General features: G+C 29.3%; 1 protein-coding gene across 5 annotated transcripts in view; it reads left to right on the top strand.

Moving 5' to 3' along the window:
* The first annotated feature begins 758 nt into the window (after positions 1-758).
* Positions 759-18,058, top strand: part of LOC100577138 (dual 3',5'-cyclic-AMP and -GMP phosphodiesterase 11) — a 63,612-nt gene continuing 46,312 nt past the window's right edge. Inside the window, exons 1-2 of one of the 5 annotated variants that reach the window (XM_016914473.2) lie at positions 13,812-14,023; positions 16,378-16,656. The gene's annotated coding sequence lies outside the window, so the exon portion shown is untranslated. Of the gene's footprint in view, positions 1,094-5,654; positions 5,768-13,811; positions 14,024-15,714; positions 16,033-16,377; positions 16,657-18,058 lie in introns of those variants that run through there. The other 4 variants (XM_026443434.1, XM_006566173.3, XM_016914476.2 and 1 more) reach the window with 4 other exon arrangements.

Genomic DNA, 18,058 nt, shown 5'->3' with positions numbered 1-18,058 from the left:
AATTTTTAATAGTTTAGAAATATTTGCTAAAATTATTCAGTAACTTAATTTTCATACCATAATATACTACCTATATAATTATATAATAGTTTACAATGTATTTACATCATGAAGCAAAGTGCAAACTTATGTCATTATTATATATCATTTTTTTTATTACAAAAAATTAAAACATATACTATAAAAATTCTGTTATTTTATTCGAAATTATTCAATAAATTTTCAAATTTTCATATGTATATATATTCATATGTATAAAATAATATACATATATATATCATTTAATTTTAATCTAAATTTTGAAATACAAATAAAAAATTAAAATTATTATTAATTATAAAAAATTATAATTAAATATAATTATAATATTGTAAATTCAAATTATAAAATAGCAAGAAAAAAAAATTGAATAATATTTCAATATATCGAAATATATATTGAATTTATTGATCAAAATAGATCTAAGCCCTTTTTTAATTAAAAATCTAGTTAGAAAGTGAAAATCTGTTATATTTATTATGAAATTTGAATTTTTGTAGAAATTCGAATAAAATAAAATTTGTTTCTAACAAATATGTAACAAATATAATTTTTGAGATTTCTAATGTTGAAAAAATAGTTATAAAATTGCAACATATTTTAATAATAATTCGATAATGGTTATTCTTACAGATTCGATACTGAGATGTGTTTCAAAGCTCAAGGCGCCAGGTGTCGCAGTTCGAGTAGTGAGGATCGGCCGCGATATGGTTAGTCAGTTATCCAGCAGATTGCTGTGAGAGCGTTTCGTCGCGCCATAAGAGGCGTCGATGCTTTCTTACTTAGTCGTTTCTTTCTTTTTCTCGCCCTCGTGTTGCGAGAATTGGCGCGTCTCAAATTTCGAAATTCAAAACCCCGCGGAAACGATCGACGTTTATACATCTTGCATCAATCGCGTTCCTGCAACACAAAAACTATCGGAGGAAACGTCAAGAAAACAAGCAAAAAGGAATTTCGCGTTGATCGTGAAAGTTGATCCGGTCCTCTCGACGTGGAATCCTATTGGCAAGGAGCAGCTTCTTCGTAACTTTCCTTGTTTTCGTTTCTTCGAAAGGTATGTTAGATTCGTAAATATATAACTCGTCTTTAATCTCTTTGGTGTTTATCTTTGGCGTAACGGTGTAATGACTTTTTCAATTTCTCAATTTTAAACGTATTGTCAATTTATCGAAATCCAATTAAATTATATATTTTAATTTATATATAAATAGAAAGAGTATTATTATGATACGAATCATCTTATAGATAGAATTCATTCGTTCAATCACTTCGCAAAATAGTTTATTAAATTCGATTCGAGTTTTGCTGATTCGATGGAAAGTTATATCAATGTGTGTTTATCGATACATTACGATACTTTCGTAAAATCGAAAAATACACGTAACAATCGATTAGTGCGAGAAAATCGATTTCTCGATCGAAATAAACGATGGTAAAATTGAACATTACGTACAATTACGACGTATGAGTGGCCATGAGATGTATCATTAGAAAAACGTGTTCTTAAACACACGATTCTTGTGTGTTGCTTCGTTTTGCACTTTCGTAGAAACACACGTGGTTCAAAGTCACATCGCGTGGAGAGTAGCGGTATCTCCAAGAAGCTGCGAGATTATTTTTATTTGTTTATTTTTCTTGTCTCTATATTTCTAACCATGTTTTCCTTTCCTTCTTACAAATTGTACGATGATATTTCTAATCTGTTTACGATTATGAAATTTTAGATGATTCATTGATCTATTTCCAAATTTTTTAGATACGTTAATAATATATAATTAAATTGTATATTTAATTTCACGATTTAATCTTATTTAATTTTAACAAAATTAAAATTACATGATATATTTTCGTATTTGCTCAAATTGTGGTGTGACATTTCCAAATACACGTATGCTAAGATACAACTTTTACATACAAGTATATAATCGCTCCGTTTCAATTTCTATTTAAAGTTAGTCGAGTAGTTAACGACACTATTTCCAACAAAACCTTCATCCTTTAATCCTTCTGTCAGACTTTCCTGTTATATCATACGATTAATACCATAATTAATAATCGTCCCTCTTTTTAGTTATTTATAATTAATATTTACATAACGTAGAGGAATACGAAAAGCGAAATTAAATAGGCGATACTGTAACACGTAATTCTATATTATTTCAATAATTAACGAAACGTATAGCAAGCAATAAGTTGAACGTACATCACGTTCAATTATCTTTACCAGTATATTGCAGACCTCTATATAGTAATAATTAAATGCATTATCGTTATTGTTCCGTCTCGTTCAAAACATAAATATTTTAATTACGAATCTAAACAATTAACAACGATAATTTTGATTTATTTGCATATTAATTTTTTGTTCCATGTATATATATATATATATATATATATATATATAAAATTATACATTCTTTGATAAAATAATTTCAGAATTATTTTTTTTCGAAATTCTAAAAATTTGAAACTTTCAATGAATCGATCGAAACTGAAATCTCGAGAATAAAAAAAAGAAAGAAGTTATCACAGGATGAAAGGTGCCGACAGCGAGGAAGAGTACGTTCCTAATATATATATATATACCATTGTTACAAGTGCAAGGTTACATGCAACGTGCATTGTGTATCTGGACGATTATTTTCCCACTGGTAGACGATCGTCGATTCGCTGTTTGCACAATATGAGAACGGTTTCTTTCCAGGCTGTCGCCTTTCATACTCGACCTTCCGTCTAAATCATTCCGAGGAACAACTTTATTCGTGTAATTCCCGTAATAATTCTCTTCGCGTATACCGGCACATTCCGATGCATACGTTTTCATTGTCAAATCGATCTAATAGACGAGTTGATAGACGATTTACGAATTATAAGAATCGGGAAGATTTTTTTTCATACCTTTTCTTTTCTTTTTTTCCTTTTTGGAATTCCACGCAGCCTTGTAATTATACCGTATGTCATTTAATCGAAAGATAAAAACATTGGCGCAAATTATTATTATCTTATTATCAAGTAATTAGCAGTGTAATTAAGTTTATGATAATTCTTGCCTCGAATAATTACATTTCAAACGATGAATAATTTTTCTTACCGTTTATTTATTTTTTTTTATTAATATTTCGGCAGAGCGATCGAATTCGATGTTGTAATACGAAAATACGTTTCGAATAATTTGAAAGTTCGATCGATCATTCGAGGCAAAAATTGAATTTTTATTTTCATAATTAACAGGGTTTTTTTTCATCGGGAAATTTGTTTATAATTTTTCTGAAATTTTTTTTCTTCGATTCGAGATCGAGTGAAGCTGTTACGATACGCCTAGGATGGGAAAAAAATTGGAGAATAATATAATAATATAATAAAGCGTGGTACAAGAGCGTAGTACAAGTGGCGACGAAACGGACTGTTCGGGAACGAAAGTCGGACGATTTGATTTACGATGCCACCATGAAATTTCTAATACGTGTACGCGCGTGCCATGCTTATCAAAACGCGACGCCCGACACTTTGGACGGTAATGCGTGTTTGGCAAAAAACCAATGTGAACGAAGCAAGCGGTTCAGCCGGTAAAATAGCGTTTCCAGGAAGGCCAATTGTATAAAGAAATAATTATTGCTGCCAGCCGAGGCGTTTTACACTTTCGATGCAAGAGAACACACATATTTTATTAACGTGAATTCGCGCGCGCGTGTTATTTTAGATTATTTGGAATGTTTATCGACGTTGGATAAAATATAGTATTATATATGTATATATATATACGTCTTTCAAGTTTTGACAAGCGAAAGAGAGAGAGAGAGAGAGAAAATAATAATAGGTAAAATTTTATTAATGTTATTTGATAATAATACTTAATTTATTATTTAATATCGATATTATAATTTTTTCATCGAACGTTCGTTAAATGTTTATCGACGTTGGATAAAATATAGTATTATATATGTATATATACGTCTTTCAAGTTTTCACAAGCGAAAGAGAGAGAAAATAATAATAGGTAAAATTTTATTAATGTTATTTGATAATAATACTTAATTTATTATTTAATATCGATATTAAATTTATTTCGACGTGTTATATTTTTATATATAGTGAAAATTATAAAGGAGTACTTTTTAACGCTTCGATTGTACTTTCAGGTCGGATGAAAGCGAATCATTTTATTAATCAATAATACGTGGTTAATCAACCGACAAATGATGATCTTTATACATTTTTAGCTTTACACGATAACAGATACGCTATCATAGATACACTCTTAAATCGAAATCAATAACATCGTGTAAAAGCGAGTCTAAATCTGTCTAAAACGGGTCTACGTTGTTTCCCTCGATATATAATTAACATTATGAAAAAAAATTTTCAAAATTTTTCCCAAGTTATAATTTTTTAATTTAAACTAGCATCATCGTAGCATTTCCAATTAATTTTATCCAAAGACGGATGGTTATTGAAAAGGAAGAGTTTACGTAAAATATTTAAAAATCGATATTTCGAATATAAAATCTGAAAGTGAAAAAACATTAGAGGATCGATAAGATTCGAAAATGAGAAAAAGAAAGAAAGAAAGAAAGATAAAAGAGAGGCTGTCTTTGTAAGAAGGGGACAAAGACCTTTGTGCAAAGGCTAATAATTGATACGGAAAGAGATGGAAAACGAGCTCGTAGAAAGAGCCGAAAAAACATTCGTGGGCATAGGTGAGTCAACGAGTGCAGCGAACTCGTCGCGAAAACCACTTTAGATAATACTGGATAGAACGCATATCGTTATCTATACTCGTCGCAACGTTATCGGGGACAGCAAAGTACTATATATCGGTGGCCAAACTATACGGTACACGATATAGTATCCTCTACCCTTCTCGACTATTTCCGTGTCTCTTATTATTATTATTATTTTTTTTTTAAATAAAATTTAATTTCAAACAACTTTTCTGAAACGAATATTAAAATTTGAATTAAATCTTTTACAATACGATTTTTATTATTTATAAAATTCGGTTTAAACATATCCTTTAAACTCTATCCCTTTAAACTCTTTCTATAATACAATATATATAAATATTTTATACGATCGGTTTTATTGTTCAGAAAATTTCATGTAAACATCCTATGCGGCTTTCTAATCATTTCCTTCGCATATCACGTACGATTGCTTTTTATTATTTATAAAATTCGTATCAAAAATACTTTTTTTTTTTTAAAGCTTACATATATATAAATATATATTGTTGGTTTTTATTATTTATAAAGTTACTTACGAAATTCAACTTGAATATACGATCGGTTTTATTGTTCGTAAACATCGTCAATGCGTCCTTCCAATCGTTTGCTTCGCGCGCACGTACTGTACAAAATTTGTTAGGGCGGGTGGTTCTGTTCCAAGCTAAAAGACACTCGAGCGATAAGGGGATCGCCCGCCACTGTGTCTCCGCCATTCGTGCACGGCGTTTCACGGCGGGCGGCACGAAAAACAGCGCGCTCGGCCGCATCCGCCTTTTTTTCTTCCGCCGCTGCGGCATCCCGACGCCGGAAGCAGCCGGGCGGCGGCGGCTCGGAGGAAGCTCGGCCGGAGCGCGCGCAACTATAAAATGGATGCATCGATCGTGGCCGGCCCTCATTTCGATCGGGGATCGCCGAGCCACCGAAGTCATTCGTTCGAACCCGTTCGAACCGTGTTGATAAAATTGGCGCGTTGCTCGAGGTGCCCACCTTCCTTAGATCGATCGGTGAGTCATCATTTTCACATTAATTAAACAGTTTCCTGTCGTATATCCCGCCGTTATGACGTTAGCCGTTCCAAGGATCGCGCGCATTCCGTCTTTCGCCCATTCCCATCGCGTGTGTATAAGGCCCTGGTTATTATTACGTATCTGCCAATCCCCGCTCTCCGTTCTTAAATAATCCAATGATTGTTCAACGGTGCTTCTTTCTTCTTTCTTTCTTTCTCGAAATTGATAAAATACTCGATGGAATCGTTTCCAAAAGAAATATTAGTTTTTTATTTATATATAATATTCGTGTATTTTTTTTTTTTTTCTTTATCCTCGCTCGTTCTACGCTCCTCGCGTCACGCTCGACTCGCGAGAAACTAGTTTGTCCATTTTCTTTACTTTTTCTATTTGCAATAAACGACGGATATTAGATAGTAGAATATTTTTTTTTTCACCAGTTTTCCACCCAAGTTTTCTTATATGTATATATTATATATATATATATATATATATATATATATATATATATATATATATATATATATATATATAACTTGGGTGAAATATAAATACATAAAATGACAAAAACAAATATAATATACATATATATATATATGTATATAATAAATTTCGTAAGATGTAAAGATCGATATTAGATATAGGATATTCGCTCTCGAAATTCATCATTATCTTGTTATCGCTCTTACTTGAGTTTGATTAATAATTGTCAGAAGGTTGAAACGATATTTTTTTTTTTTTTTTTTTTTTAATACGCGTTAGGTGGACTCGGTTTCCGTGCATCGTAGAAAATTTAACAGATCTGTAAAGAAACACGAGGATTGTGCGTATCTCTCGGATCAATCGAGATGCAATGCGGAGATTGGATGGATATACGTGATTTTAAATTTAGGTATGTAAGGAATAATTGTGATTATGGTTGTTGGAGTAAAAGTAAATGGATGTGAGAAAACGTGTATAAATTTATTATTTAATTTGGTTTGCGTATAAATAAATGTCGAGTACGCGCAAATTTGTTTAAAATATTGACGAGCATTATTTTGAATTGATCATCTTCTGTGTGGATAATTCGTTGAGGAATTACGTGAACGTGTGAATGAGAAGATATTTGTAAAGTATTCGTGAGTTTGTTACTTGGGTTGAGAATCATTTGCAATTTTTTTCTTCTTCTTCTTCTTCTTCTTCTTCTTCTCGTTATGTAATACGTTATTTTGTTATTATTGCCTTTGTTTAATTAACGTTGAGGAATTATGACACGGTATGAATGTATTTATGAGAGACAATGTGTTTTGTTAATAACAGATATTTTTTTTTTAATACGTTATTTTTTAAATTTGTGTTAATTAATTTAAGAATTAACAAAATTTCTTTTTTTTCTATTATAAATATATCCATTTCGAATTACTCGTTTTATTCGATTTGGTTAATTTTTTAAGGATATCGTGAAATGATAGTAGCCAAGGTTGAGAGACACTGAATAATGGAATTTTTTTATTTTGAATTACTCGCTTTGTATTAATTAATTTGTTAGGAAATTAAAATACGAATATTGAATATTTGGGAGGCACAGGTTGAGAACCACTTGCAGCAAAAGATTTTTCTTCCTATTATAAATATGTTATTTTTATTCGCTTTGTATTAATTAATTTGTTAAGAATAGGAATATCGAATATTTGGGAGGCACAGGTTGAGAACCACTTGCGGCAAAAGATTTTTTTTCCTTTATAAATATGTTATTTTAAATTAGTCGCTTTGTATTAATTAATTTGTTAAGAATATGAATATCGAATATTTGGCACAGGTTGAAAACCACTTGCGGCAAAAGATTTTTCTTTCCATTATAAATATATCCATTTCGAATTACTTGCTTTATTCGATTTGATTAATTTTTTAAAGATATCGTGAAATGATAATAGTTAAGATTCAAAGATTGAGAGACACTGAACAATAGAATTTTTTATATATAAATACGTTATTCTAAATTACTCGCTTTGTATTAATTAATTTGTTAAGAATACAAATATAGAATATTTGGGAAGCACAGGTTGAGAACCACTTGCGGCAAAAGATTTTTCTTTCCATTACGAATATTATGCATATCGAATTATTCGCTTTATTCGATTTGATTAATTTTTTAAGGATATCGTGAAATGATAGTAGTCAAGATCCAAAGATTGAGAGACACTGAACAATAGAATTTTTTTTATATATAAATACGTTATTTTAAATTAGTCGCTTTGTATTAATTAATTTGTTAAAAATACGAATATAGAATATTTGGCACAGGTTGAGAACCACTTGCGGCAAAAGATTTTTCTTCCCATTATAAATATTATCCATATCGAATTACTCGCTTTATTCGAGATTAATTTTATAAGGATATCGTGAAATGGTAGTATCAAAGATCCAAAGATTGAGAAACACTGAACAATAGAATTTTTTTATTTTAAATTATTCGCTTTGTATTAATTAATTTGTTAAGAATAGGAATATTGAATATTCGGGAAGTACAGATTGAGAACCACTTCCAGCAAAAGATTTTTCTTCCCATTATAAATATTATCCATATCGAATTACTCGCTTTATTCGATTAATTTTATAAGGATATCGTGAAATGGTAGCCAAGGTCCAAAGATTGAGAGACACTGAACAATAGAATTTTTTTATTTTAAATTACTCGCTTTGTATTAATTTAATTATTATTGTATTTAATTTATTAAGAAATTAATACACGAATATCGAATATTTGGGAGATTGAGAACCACTTGCGAGAAAAGATTTTTCTTGGCGTTATAAATATATCCATTTCGAATTACTCACTTTATTCGATTCGATTAATTTTTTAAGGATATCGTGAAATGGTAGTAGCTAAGGTCCAAAGATTGAGAGACACTGAACAAAATAGAATTTTTTCATATATAAATACGTTACTCTAAATTACTCGTTTTAATTAATTTGTCGAATATTTGGAAAGCACAAGTTGAGAACCACTTGATTTTTCTTCCCGTTATAAATACGTTATTTCGAATTACTCGTTTTATTTAATTTGATTAATTTTTTAAGGAATTAATGGTTAAAATTATGGCTAAAATATTTATAAGATTCAAGATGGTAGTAATTATGCATATTCGAAGATTGAGAGCCACTGAACGGCAGAATTTCGAATTTTTTATTTTTTATTCTTTTTCTTCTTTTTTTTTTTTTTTCTTTCCGTTAAACAAAATTGCAGTATAATAAAAATTGTGAGCGCAGAAGGGAAACCGAGTTTTATGACTTGGGGACTCTTGGGGAGTCGCCACGCATCCGAGTCTCGGCCTCACCCAGGCCGAGGCGTGCAAGAATCTTATTGGATCAATTTCACGTCAAGTACGATCATATATCACCTGTGAAATATGGCAAATAATTATATTCGAATAAATAAGCGCCATTAACTAAAAACGGAATGAATGTCTTACGGGCCGGGGGGGCCTGCAGGTTGAGAACCACTGTTTCGTAACATTATTATCTGAAATCTTTTTTGTTTTTCACCTATTCAATAATCATATTTTAATTGCCACTCGAACGTGTATCGCTCTATCATTATTGTAATTGATATATATATATATGTATACTGTTTTTTTGATTTTATTTCTTTCTTATATTAATCTTATTTATGATTTTAATAAATCCACGTTTTCTTTTTTTTTTTTCTTTTGAGTCTACGTGATCTTTTCGAAAACAAATCAATTCTCGGTACAACGAACCTTTCTTTTATTTACAATCGGCAAATTTTCGAAATTTTTCATTTTTCCATTTCTTCTTAGAAACCGTACTTTTGTTGACAGTTGGCAACTGTTTGACCACTCGTTTTCGAGATACTTAATTCTTCTCCTTTTCGCGGCCATCTTCTCTCGCGATCTTCTTCAAACAAGGCTGATTTCGACGGAAGGATCGAACGGTCTTTAAAAGCTGCGCTTTTATCTTTTTAAGTATTCTTTTTAAGTCCACGGAGACGGGAGACCGTATTAAAGCAACCGTATTAACTATGAAAAGAAATATATGTATATATTCAAAAAAAAAAAAAAAATTAGAAGAATATATATAAAATTACAAACTATCCAATTTCTATTCAATTTCGTGTAATTAAGAAAACAATTTTCATGATTACAATTCCATCAAACTTGCTTACTCGTGCTTGCTCGCATACACACACACACACACACGCGCGTATCCCTTACACAAATATTATTTGCGATGCCAGATCTCACGAAATTCTGTAGGGAAGATGGTTTAATCAACGAAGTGCCTCATAGGCATCGAAGTCTTGGATATTTGTGTATTTTGCCACGCACGGTTTCGCTCAAGTGGCAAGAGGTATCAGGGGCGCCTAGGTGACGTAAGAGTCGCAATTAAAATACAAAAGTTGAAAGAAACGGAACACGCGATATAAGCTGGGTGGGTTTAATGGTATTGACTGTAATGTACGGTACCCGTACACGACCTCTTGATCTCTCAATAAATCAGAAACACCGGTGGTGAGGATCGTTCTTGGCGATAAATCAAACGAGGCAACGATTACTTTTGTATTTATATGCAAATAACTTGAGTGGAGTGTCACTTGGGACTAAAGACTTGCACGTTAGTCGCGGATAATGACCAGTGGATGAAATAATCGATAGCAATAAAGGATAAGTGATGTGGCCTCACGTTTTACACGCCCGTTAAATCGACCAAACTGACGAAAGACACGAAACGATGTTAACAGCTGCCATTTTAATTAAGTAACGTTCCATAAACGTGTATATGTAGATATATTATAAATGTGCGGAATAAAATATTTTTACACGCGAGGAAAAATTTACACGCGACTAAACGCGGCGACGAGAACCGCCGTGTTCTTTACGATACTAAGAAAAAGGAAGAAAAAAAAAAAAAATCGTGTTTTTTTATAAAATTTTTCTCCGTGCGCGATAATTTAGGTGTTTTTAATTAATAAAATTCATAAATGAAAATTTTTCGGTGTTAATTTTTTCACGATGACGCTTTTTTTCGCTTTGACGTCGATGCGTTTGCATATTATTATCATCGTAATAAATACTTTTTTTTGCATTTGTAACGTAAGATATTTCGTACAAAATAGAACAACTTTTTCCGGATGATAACGATGAATTAATATTGATAGTAAACATGAGAGAGTAATTTGCAAACATTAATGCCCCTTTCAAAGTGTCCCTTTGAGAAAAGGGACTCTCTAAAGAAACAAGATGAAAATTTCAGAGAAAGGTATCGAAGAAGAATATCAAAGAGAGGATAAAAGCAAAACGGGACAGGTCAATCCCCTTTCGCGATGAAATTGCTGTATATGCATATGTGACTTAACCTGTTTATCGCCTTATATTTTTCACAACGTTCGATCGAATATTTCTTTCATTCTAATTTCTTTCGTCCTTTGAAAAGTAATGGTGTTTGATTGAAAATATTTACTATTGTCGATCTACTTCCATTATCTCGATTATAATAGTATATATGCATTTGTACACACTTTGAATCGAGACTCAAAGAATAATCGTTATCTTTGAAACGATGGCAGTGTTAGTCGCATTACCAATTACCTTTATCTGTCAATAAGCAAACGGCCTTAACGATTACCTATATGTCCCACGTGTATTGCGCACCGGCTGTAACTATTCCTGTGATATACTCGCGTGCTTCAGATATGTGTTATTTGCGAAACGAGAGCATTATTTGTCAGAGAGAAGATCGATACGGTAGTGTCAATAAGGAAACTCTATGCTAGTCTACCTTGTTCTGGTTTTTCCCTTTCTCGAAGATCTAAGACGTGCCTCGTTTTTCGGTTTTCATTTCTTTTGTTTCTTGTCATCTCATAAATCATTGTTTCTATGTATATGTATATTGAAATATATTTTAATACAAACAAAAACGGAATCGATAATAAGAATAAAATTTACTTATTAATTATTTTTATATATATTACTAAAGATTTTGTATATTTGTGTAAATAGAAAAAGATTAATTTAAGAGAATTTATTTTTATTCATTTCTATGAATCTATATTTATTTTCAGTTACAAAAATAACGATGATAAAAAAAAGATGAATTTTAAAATTATTTATTCCGTATATGATTCGAAATGTTATTAAAGATCAGAATTATTAATTGATAATTTAGATAATTATTTATAAAATACAATAAATATTTTTATTATTTTCCTTCCAATAAATAAGTTATCATTTTTTGGTAAGTAGGAGGTTAACTTTGTAGTTAGTTTTCAAATATTCCGTTTGAGTGCGTTACCTGTAAGTCTCGGAGATTTTATACATCATTGTTGATAAAGCAGATTTCCTTGATTCAAAATTTAAAATTAAAACTTATAAAAAAAAAAAACCTTAAATTTCTTTGATTAATATAATCATTTAGAAAATCTAATTAAACTGTTGTTTATAAATATTCATTATTCAAAATATAAAAATTTTTTTATGTAATAATAAAAATCTATTCTCTTTTTGTTATTTATTGAAATTTAATCATTTCATAGATATTCGTAGGTATTTTATGTAAATGAATTATCCTGTTTATATATCTTTAATTGTATATATATATAATAAATTGTAATTAAGATATGCTTTAATTAATTATTTATTCGTATACATAACATAAATTGTATTGGTTCTATCTGTTCTATCTTATTCAAAAATTCAAAAATATAAAATTCATATGATAGTCGATTACTTACATATCGTACATTTAGTCGCGTTTTCGAAATAATTTTTTTTATATTTAATTCTTGTTATATTTATATTTTATTTCTATATATATAAATGTATCTTAATATATCTCTATAATCTTAAATGTATTTTAAATTATTCTGTTTTTTTTTTCTTTTAAATATATAGAACAATTGCATTGTAAAAGTACTATTCGAAAGTTGGACCTTTCCAAAAATTACTATATTCTGCTCTTTAGTAGTCTTTCAGAATTATAGCTTGCAATACAATGTGGAGAGGGAACAAACCGTACTCTTTCTTTATGAGGGTTTTATACAACTGTATGGACTATATAGACGGTATATATATGCACCACTATACATATGATTGTATGATGGTGAAGTAGCGTGGCGTGTAGTCTAGACTGCTGTGCTATAGTCAGGGGCGAATCAAGAATGGATGCCAACACCCTGCATAATAATGCAGTGAGATATAATTAACCTTACACTGTACTTCTATAATTAGCTATCTTCCTGTCTTTGAATCTTATCTTTGTATTCTATATTAATATTATATATATATATAATATACATATAATTTGTATATATTTACATTTATCGATATTAAAAAATAAATTAGTTTAATTATTAAAATATTTATGATAAATTTAATTTATTTATTATTTTTGCATTTCGCTTTGAATAGAAAACCAAGGTAAAACAAATTTATAAATTATATTCTATACAAGACATGATAGCTTTTCAATGTTAAAATAAGTGTCACAGAAGTAATAAAATTTTACGTTTTCATACTTGTATAGTAAAACGTTACTTACGTAATGCTCACGGTAATCAATTTCTGTAAATGGACAACTTCTACGGTGACCTTATGCTAAGTATTCTAAGAAGTAATAAGCCTAGGTAGATTAGCTCGACTAACGTAATTGATTGTCAGTTATATCCACAAGCTCGTCTGTATTTGGTATATTACATAATTCCTGAAACGATCTCTTCACTTTTATTAAATTATACTTTAAATGTACTAACTCATAAAAATAACTGTAACAAAGTTGAGAATTTTTAAAAATGTCATTAACTTATATAATTGATATAAATTAGTACCAAACAATCGGAACGTAATATCTATACAATAACATAACCTCTTCATAAAAATTAAATCATTTTGTTTTAAGTGTTTTAATAATTTTTAGCCAAATTCATTGAACAAGATTGCATCTTCTATTTGAATTGGAAAACGAATGGTGTGTAACAAGGAATCAAAAAGATACGGCCCTGAATGTAACGCGTATAGCACGCGGTCGTACAGTGAGAGTTCAGGTTTTGTCGTTCAAGCAGACGATAGTCAGTGCATGCAGGTCGTGCGGTAGATTCGTCTGTGTCAGCTTTTCGTCTGAGAATCGTCGATATTATTTCCGGTTTAAAAAGCACCTTTCTGTCGAATCTCGAATACGAGGCGATAAACATACGTGCATTTATCTTACCACGTTGTCGATATTGCGCGCCACGAACTAAGAATTTCCGCAATGAAGGTAAACACAGTGATGTGCGTTTTCGGTTTGACGATCGGAATGATGATTTGAACCAAGTCGTTTTCCATTCGATTTCCAGTCGATTCGCCACTCATGTCACATCATACTAACAATATTTAAAATACTAGTCGATGATCGATATAAAGAATAAATCGATTATATTGTCTACCATTGCTATGTAACGGTATCAAATGATTGTATAATAGCACTCCATATTCGTATTACAATTCTATGATTCAAATTTAAATTCTACTGATATTTTTATCAAATTTATCGAAATATGATATAATTTTCAATAATTTATTACAATACTTTACATCGTTAAACAAGGTAGATAATATATGTAAGTTAGTGTTTTGAATGGTCGTTTATTTTGATGTATCGAATGAAATACAATACGATAATACAAAATGTTATTACTGATTAAATTAATAGGCTGAAATTAATTTTTATCAGTCCACACAAGTGTCGTGTAAAAATTTTAATAAAAATTGAACGCAATTTGTGAAATATGAACGTTTCAGATATCACTCATACAGTATCGATTGGATAGATTTATCAAAGGTTTACTTTATTTATCATGTATTATTGATTGATCGCTATGATAATATTAGGTAATAACTTTAGCTCAGGTGAAAACGAAATTTTTAACTAACTAAAATTGTATAGAAGATTTTATGTTAAATCAAATAGAAATATTTTACTTTTTTTATCAATAAATTTTAATTTTTTCATTAATTTTTTTTATAAAAATTCTATTGTATATTACACATGGAATTTATGAATATGGAAATGTTCTCTAAAAATATATATGTATACATATTTAGTATATTACGAAAATAGCAACATAGTTGGTCTAACAATATATCTCTTACATAATACTGTATGCAATTCAAAAAAACTATTGTATATTATTATAATACAATGTTATTTGTATTGAATATTGAATAATGATGTTTTAAATGTTGACATATAAAAATTCTTATTCTAAAATTTATACACAAAAAAAAAGAATTTAGTTATATTATATTAGTTATATTATTTATAATTTTTTCTATAGTGAATAAATTTAACTAAATTTAATATCATTTCTTTAATATGTATAAATTAATATTTTTATCAATGTTAATTCTTCTTATAAATATTTATGCTTAAAATGTATTTTGTTTATATATATATACAACACGTATAAAAGTTTTTATAACATTTTCCTCTCAATTATTAAATATTATTTTATGCTTTTATTTATTAATAAATATATTAGGATGTTTCAAAATAAATAATCATTTCAATATATATAATATAATTATTAGTCACTTATAAATTATTGCAAAAGGATTCAAATATTCAAATTACTTATGAACAAATATAACATATATTATATATTAATCAAAGTTATAGCAATATGATTTGCGTAGTAAGCCATGTTACATCAGCGCCGCCAGTCGGTTGTGGCGTTACAGCTAACAAAATATTTTTCTTCGACCGTTGAAATCTCTACTTCATCAAAAATGGTAATTATAGAGAAGGCCGTGATCTCATTGTGAATATTCATATCTTGCCTTCATGAATTCTTGTATTCGAAATAGTATTTATTTAAAAAGTTACTTCGACCGTTTCTATTTTAATAAATCACGATTTTCGCGTTAATTTCTAATAATCGACATCTACAGTGATATTTAAAGCTGCTGATTATAAATAAAAGCAATATCGAGAAGTTTTTTATCATTTGTTGTTCAATATTGGAATAGATGGAGCATTAAAAAATACCTCATTGTTACTTCAATGAGGATACAGCCTTAATAGTATGCGCGCTTTTATTATCTTCATTTACGCCAAGAAAGATCAAACGTGTGTTTTAGTAATAAAAGACATCTCATAAGGATATTCACGTTTATCACTTATACATGCATTGCGACACCGTGTTATGTGATCCATAATTCCATCGGTGTTCATAACTTTCCAATCTTTGACTCATTATGCAAGACATAACAATGTAACTGCCAACGGTAAGATAGAAAAATATCTTTTTAAGAAGATGCATATGTCATGATATATCATTACTCTCGTAAAGTACTTTTCCAATGTGCAAAATTGCACGTACATATTCAAAAGTTTTAAAATATTTTTAATATTTGCAATTTAGACAAAAGTGAAGTTGATTATTTTATTAGTAGATTTATTAGAGGTTATATAGCAGTAGTTCTCAATCTGTCGTAATCTTTAAAAGAGTTTGAAAGAATTTTTTATGGAATCGTGGCGATTATTTTTCGTCAACAGTTATTAATATTCATAATATTCATAATAATATTTATAAATTTTAACAATAACATATTTTTTTTTTAATCTAACAGTTAGTGAGAATATATGCTAAAATGAAACGAAGAAAAGAAATGATGATTTTATGTGAGATCGAAAGAAGAGTCAGAAGAATATATAATATAACTTTTTAAAGAAAATAAATAAAATGAAACTATAGTGATCGTGTTTCGATAAAAGTATTTTTTCAAGAATGAAAACCAGCAATGAAAAATACGACTTGAAAATTTCTCGACCTATTGGATCTCGTAGAAGAAAAACTGGATAGGAGCAACCAAAAACAGAAATTGTGAATTCACGGGTATACCAATCATGTAAGTGTTTTCTCACAAATATGAAAATATTCAAGTGTATTCAAAAAGAAGATTCTTTGATCTGAATTAATATTAATACGAATACCAGTAGAACAAGTTTTTATGATAGCATATTTTAATGCATAATTAACCAATATCGAACAACATTGCTTTCACTCGAGCAGCAACAAAATGTTACTAGTCACATTTATTTTTGGTGAAAGTAACTAGTTGAAAAAAAAGAAACTAACCTTTCTTATCAGTTAACCTGCTATAGAGGTAGATACATATATGGAATATTGACGCACATCAATTACTATTTTTAACTGTTTGATAGTTTAAATTATTCTTAAGAACTGATAGCATTGTTTTTTAATTCATTTCGAGACTAATAGGATAATATATTTCAAAATAACTTTGCAAGAATCAATTGTTTACGATTTTTTTAATATCATCAACGTAAAGTATATGGAAACTAGTAAGATTTCAAATGGAAATAGAATTGTACGTTCCATTTCATAAATTAGATTCAATTTATTTTTGAAAATAGTGATGATTGCAAACTAGATTGTCCCCAGAGAGGCCGCCTTTCGCTGCGGATTGGATTCAATGCTTGTTCGCTGTTTTCGACTTTTAATCTTTCTGCGATTTAACTATCTCGATAAAAACTTCATATGCGCGTTAATATTTATCAGTCAACTTTTTCTACGCGATATTTTATTGCGATAGCGAAAGCAAGGAGGAAAATTGAAGTGCTTATCGATAAGATAAGAATGCTGAAAACTTTTTGCCGAGAACCGTCAACTTGGTACAGAGCAATGGATGGAAAATTGTTTTAAACCTATGAAACTGGTTTAAATTCAACCGGAAACAGAGTGTCGTTAACTGTGGGTAATTTAGTTTCTTCGTTTGTTGGATTGTTTTATTCGAAAGTAAAAGTTACTCGAATTAAATGCTTCCACGATTCTAGATCTTTTTTTCTCGAATTAATGGTGTATATGGTTAATGAGTGTTTTTCGTGTCGATTGAAAAAAAGTAAATTTAAACCGATATACTTTTCCTGTTTTCGTGAAATACATGTATACATGCATTTGATTCGTGCTTTGTGTTTTGTACTTATTGCAAATATTTGATCATTCTTCAAAATTTTTAGATTTTGACACTTGTCATTTATTTTTATATCAATCGATATTGATAAAATACGTATTATAATTAATATTATAATATTAATATAACAAAAAATGTATTGTTCAATTTTTATAACCTCACTTTATTATTTTCTGTCTCAATTCCGATCAATTACAATTTTTCAAAAATTTCTTCACATTTATCACACTAATTCTAAAAAAATAAATAAATAAACTAAAGTTGTTTGTATAATTTAAAAAAAAAAATCATTCTATTTTAAAGAGTGATCGAATAC

Source organism: Apis mellifera, linkage group LG10, assembly GCF_003254395.2.
Source record: "Apis mellifera strain DH4 linkage group LG10, Amel_HAv3.1, whole genome shotgun sequence".
Taxonomy (NCBI): Eukaryota; Metazoa; Arthropoda; class Insecta; order Hymenoptera; family Apidae; genus Apis; species Apis mellifera.
Note: the sequence above shows the minus strand (reverse complement) of the source record. Positions and strands in the feature narration are given on the sequence as shown.